The sequence below is a fragment of the Apteryx rowi genome, unplaced genomic scaffold (genome assembly GCF_003343035.1).
Source record: "Apteryx rowi isolate R43461 unplaced genomic scaffold, aptRow1 scaffold_699, whole genome shotgun sequence".
Taxonomy (NCBI): Eukaryota; Metazoa; Chordata; class Aves; order Apterygiformes; family Apterygidae; genus Apteryx; species Apteryx rowi.
The window spans coordinates 105537-111183 of record NW_020450981.1 but is presented as its reverse complement, the minus strand read 5'-3'; the positions used below and the strand labels follow the sequence as shown (position 1 = coordinate 111183).

At 59.2% G+C, this 5647-nt stretch overlaps 1 protein-coding gene across 2 annotated transcripts in view; it reads left to right on the top strand.

Moving 5' to 3' along the window:
• Positions 1-363: 363 nt before the first annotated feature.
• SLC19A1 (solute carrier family 19 member 1) overlaps positions 364-5647 on the top strand; it is a 9492-nt gene continuing 4208 nt past the window's right edge. For both annotated transcript variants that reach the window (XM_026086509.1, XM_026086510.1), the window contains exon 1: positions 364-467. The gene's annotated coding sequence lies outside the window, so the exon portion shown is untranslated. The remainder of the gene's footprint in view (positions 468-5647) is intronic.

Here is a 5647-nt window from a genome sequence, read left to right as displayed (position 1 = left end):
CCTGGGCCAGGCGGGGAAGCCGCAGCCAGCAGCGAGCCAGGTCAGAGGCGACGGGCTGCCGGGGTGACGGGCTGGATGGATGTGTCCCTACAGCAGTTTGGGGGGGGGCGACTGCAGGACAAGGGGAAGGGAGGGGAAAGGAAGGGCAAGCAGAAGAGGACTGGAGCTGCAGCAGAGTCCCAGCCTCCGTCCTTCCTCCCTTCTCTTCCTCCTCTTCCTCTTCCTCCTGCCCGCTGCACTGTGGGGCTTGTAGTTCCCCCGCCTCCCTGCACATGGACAATGACTACATTACCCGAGGGCCCCCGCCACCTTCCTCCTCCTCCTCCTCCTGCTCCTCCTCCTGCTCCTCCTCCTGCTCCGGCACCGGCGGCTGCATCCGCGGTGGCATCGGGGCTGCGGGGTGCCGTGAGCCCAGCCGCGCCCGGGCAGGATCCGGCCCGCCGCCCCCATGCCCGCCGGCTCCGCAGGTACGGCCCTACGGCCCGGGACGGGGGGCGCCCCGGGGGTGGGGATGCGGGGTGCCTGGCTGTAGGATGCCCAGGGTGCAAGGCTCCCGAGGTGCCCAGAGGGCGTGGTGACCGGGCTGCAGGGTGCATGGGGTGCCCAGGGTGCTGGGTGCTCAGGATGCACGATGCCAGGGGTGCAGGGTGCACCCGATGTGCAGAGTGCCTGGGTGCGTAGGATGCCCGTGGTGCGGGGTGCATGGAGTGCCCAGGGTGCTGGGTGCCCAGGGTGCGGGGTGCCTGGGTCCATGGGATGCCTGTGGTATGGGGTGCCAGGATGCATGGGGTGCCGAGGGTGCCTAAGGTGGGGGATTCCTGGTGTGCTGGGTGCCCTGGGTGTAGGGTGGCTGGGGTATGAGATGCCCAGGTGTGGGGTGTGCAGGGCCCTCATGATACTGGGGGTGCTGGGTTCCCAGGGTGCAAGGTACCAAGGGTGCTCAGGGTTTAGGTTGCCGAGGGTGCAGAGTGCCAGGGTACTTGAGGTGTGGAGTACACGGAGTGCTTGGGCTGTGGGGTTGCTCAGGGTGCCCCAGTGCGGAGTGCACAGGGTGCCCATGGTGTCCAGGTTTGGAGTGTGCAGGGTGTCCCAGTGCAAAGTGTGCAGGCTGCTCAGGGTGTCCTGGTGTGGGGTGCGCATGGTGCCCCTGTGTAGGGTGAGCGAGTGCCATGCACCCCCCTCCCAGGTGCACCCCAAATCGTCCCCCTGGCACCCAGAAGGGGCCCCCCACCCAAGGCAGAAGAGGTGCTCACACTCTTCACTTGTGTGCTCCCACTCCTGCTTGCTTGGCTGCTTCTCCCTGCAGCTTGCAAACTGGGTCCTGCTTTGCCGTCATTGCTTTTGTGGCAGCTTCGCTCCCACTTGCCACCAATGTCCGGATGTGGTCATGGCCCTGCAGGGACCCCCCTAGTTCTCAGGCATCTGTGGGGAGAGCATCCCACATGGCCCACACCTGGGCCGTCACCTTGGGACTGAGGTGTGGTCCCTTAGCCACGTGGGGTGGCAGCGACTCATGGAGGAGGGCCTGAGCTAAGCCACCCACATCACCTGTGACCCTGGGCCATGCCTGCATTGGCCAGCCCATGCTTCGCGTGACCACGGTCCCATGTCGGGTTCACATGGCAATAACCTGGCAACAACCCAGGCTCATGGGGTGATAACCTGCTGGTACTGTGTTCTCTCTTCTCTGTCTTGCTTGCACCTGCAAATCTGTGTCACTTCTCCAGTCACCTCCAGGGGACGAGTGGTTTAAATAGCGGTGGAGTTGCTTTGGGGGTGCAGGGCAGGAAACTTCTCAAGGCAAGATAGCACTGAGCTGCCCTTACTGGGAGCATCCCRTGGGAACTCACATCCGCTAACCATGAGTGGCTACAGCTGGCTGAGCTTTCTGTCCTAAGCTGGTGAGATGGGGGTTAGGCCAGGCCACAAGGGTTTGGTGCTCAGGTCTGTGGATGTGCAGAGCCTTTCTGTGCTGTGATGCATGTATCTCCAGCCAGGGGAGAGGAGGCACTTCCCAAACCACTGGTAGGATTTTCATTTCTCTAAGCAAGGAGGAGCTGGTTCCAATTCAGTTCCTCAATCCCTTTCATCCCCTCACATCCCCTGCAAGAAAATCGTTTCATTCCCAGCCTCTTTGAGTGTTGTGTGCTAAAAATGAGATTTCTGGGTTGCTCTGCAAGCCATAGAGGCTCTGAATAGGCGAAGTCAGGAGCAAAGGTGTGGATGTCCAGCACGTAGGTGTCCTTGGAGACATAGCTGGCTCCTCTCCACCTCTTTCTTCATTCTTGTGCTGGTAGTCTTGCCTTGACCCATGGTGAAACTGGGAAGCTAGCCAAGCTGCAGAGTGCCTGCCTTCTGGAGTGGAGGCAGAAATCGCCAGCTGGTGGGTCTCAGCCTGTGTGGGTGATGTTTTGAGGGTGATGCACCTGGGGCAGGGCTGAGGACCTGGGGCTAGTGTGGTTTGCTCTCAGTAGGTGCATTGCTCTTGCTGCCAGGGCTGCTGCCTTTCCCTCCCTTCTGYTTGGGGTCATTCCCAGCCCACCTTGGAGTGACGAGGGCCTGTCTGAACTGAAAAGCAGCTCGCTTTTGGCAGGAGAGGTGCCTTTGACTCGCTCTTGAGCTGGTACAGGAGGTACGTAGCACCTGCCCAGACAGCAGGAGCAGATTTAAATCCCAGCTGGTGAGCCGCTGTGCTCCCAGGGGAAATAGTGGCACTGGGATAGCCCTCATCTTGACAGCTGTCATGCAGCTGCAGCCTGCCTTGGGTTTAAACCAGGGAAAAACTTGTTCATTTGGGCCAAGTACAAGCAGGTACCTTCATTCTGGATGAAGATCCTCTGCTCTCAACTGCAAACGGGAAGTGTCTGCTTTAAAAATTGGCTCGGTGCAAAGGGTGGGAAACAGCCCATCGAGGGATCTCCATGCAAGAAGCAGGCATTCCGTGGGGCTGGCCCCACTACCTGATGGGGGGTTGCCCTGCAAAGAGCATGTGAGATTTATTAAACACCCAGTTGCTTTGGCTCTGAACCCCCATTGCTCGCGGCCAGGGCAGGGGAAGCGGCGCTGATGGAGTGGGGTTGGCCTGAGCGACCCCCCGGCCCCACATATGCGCTTCCACTTGAGTTTTGATGAATTTTAGCCCCCAGCATCAGACTGGCTTTTGGCAGCTCCAAACGCCTTCGATGCAGCCCCTCAGGGAGCCGGAGAGGAAAATCGGTCACATCCCAGGGCCCTGGCCTGGCTGGGAACTCCTGGGTGTGCTCCAAGCCTGGGATAAGAGGGAAATGGGTCATAGTCCAGGCAGTCGGAGCTGGCAAGAGCCCCGGATGGGAGGTAAGGGAACAGCTCAGTCCTGGCAGCAGTAGGAGCTTGGAGGTGAGAGCTCAGCCCCCGTTACTTGCCGCTTGCCCTTTCTTTTACCCACGCCATGCCCGGGGCGGTCGTGCCGCTGCGAGCTGCAGGGAGGTCCACGCTAATGCTGCCGAGTCCCAGCTTTAGGAGGTAGCTGGCTTGCGGGTAAGCATATGCCACTTTCTAAATCACTGCTTCTCCAGAGGATTTATATTCCCAGCATATAAGGGGAGGCCTTGCAAAAGGCGTTCTGCTTTGGTGAGCCCCCGAAGACGGGTGATGAAAGCTAAGCTTGGCGTGTCAGAGCAAGTTAGGGCTTGTCGCGCCAACGGCTTAATTTTTTCCAAGCTGCTTGTTCGCTTCAGCTCAGAGGAAGGTTTCCCAGGCTCTGGACTCTGTAGGAAGCTGTCTTGGAGGGGTAGGAGCTGAGTGCCCAGGTGCGGGCTTTTGAGCGTGCATTGGGCAACCCTGAGTCACCGGCACTGCAACCCCATGGGAATGCAGCAGGACAGGCGAGCCTCCTGCCAAGACGAGATTCCCGGGGGAAAACAGGCACGACCTTTCCGCCTGTTTTGCCTTGCGGCTTTTGGTTTCGATCGCAACTGATCTCCCCGTGCCCACCCCTGGGCTCTGTACGTGAGCGTGGGGACGGGAACCTCTTCCAGGAGTGTCCGTGCCAGCTCGTGTCCTTATGAGCCACGGGCGCTGCTTCTTTGGTGCCAGCTTCTCGGGGCCAGAGCTTTTTAAATGCCTGTGTGCCGTTGTTCTGTGATTAGCGGGGTTATCACGTTTCCAGACCTTGGCCCTGTGGCATGTAATTATAGGCGTGGATTTTTATCTCTTTAAAAAAATGCTGTCAGAGACTTGTGGGAGTGAGGGGGACGTGGAAGACGCCTGGGAGCGGGTCTGACTCCAAATGGTTAAAGTACATGCTGTGAGGTTGAGAAGGGGAGAGGAATTTAAATTCCCCAAGTAGCTGCAGACCCCTTCTCTGTCTCCCCCCCGATATACCTTCCAATTGCATTTTAAAGGGGGATTTCAGGGAACCCATTTAGCTATTTTTGTTCGTTTTTGCAAAAAAACCTGACTGGGGCCAGCCCTGCCCAGGATGAATGCAGTCAGCCTGGCAGAGAGGGAAGAGGGTATGTTAGACCAGGACTGAGGCTAGGGATGTTCCCAGCTTTCCTGCCGTGCGCGACTGGAGCATGGCAGCTGTAGGGGTGGGGAGCGGTGGAGAAGAGAGGACTTTCCTGGTGCGCAGCTCTCCCCTGGGGTATCTCATCCGGTTGCTTTGCCGTGGCCTCGCTGGGAAAGCAGCTCCCAGAACCTCCCACGGGGCCGTTTCAGCAGCCCCAGACACACTCTCGGGAAGTTTAAATGCAACGCCTCGCCCACAAGTTTTTCCCTTCCTGAGCTTCATCCCGTGACTGCTAATTAGACCTCCCCGGTGCTGCCTGCCTTCATGCAGCCAAGTCAAGGGAGTTGAGCATTTAAACCTTTCTCAGGCTTTGCACCACTCGAGCGCCCTGTTGCGTTTCTTGTCCTTCCCCATCCTTACCAGGATGGTGGGTGCTGGGGCCCGAGCATCATCCTCCAGGCATGCAGTCGGGCAATGTGTACCATCCTTCAGGGTGGAGGAGGAGCGCACAGGGGAAACCACGCACCTTTAGCTTGTCTAAAGTCCCGATGCCCGTGCAGCTAATATATAACGTGGGCAGCCCCGCTGCGGGAGTACACATTAACTCGCTTTCACAATCGCCCGGGGCTGGCACGACCCGCTGGGTGTCCTTACCGGCACCGCGGGCAGCAAAGGACCCCGTTAGGTGTGCTCCGGCTTTCCGATCGCCTCCTGCCTTCTCCCTCTAACCTTAGCTGTCTCGCGGGGCGGAGGTTCAGGGGAGCGCGAGCCCCCAGGCACCTCTCACTGCAGGGCTCTGCTCGCCTCCGTGCATTGCCTGGGGTGAGCATTAGTGGCACCCCAAGTTTAGAGCTGCCTGGAGAGGTGTTAGCCAGTGTCCGTGCAGCTCTCCGAGCCCTGCGGATGTTTCTCTGCCCCTGGGAAAACTTGTTGCATCTGCAGCGGAGCAACTCAGCTCAAAGGAAAGCTCTGCTTTGGGGACCGGGGATGGGGGGAGCAGCGGGAAGGTCCTGCTGCCTTTCATAAGGTGAGACGGGGGGAGTTATGTGAATTGAGCAGGACAGACAGCCACCTCGCTGGAGAGTAGATGGCCTTGTGTATCCATCTTATGTGTGCTTTGAAAATCCTGCCTGAAATGAGCAGGGGCTGGGGGGGGGG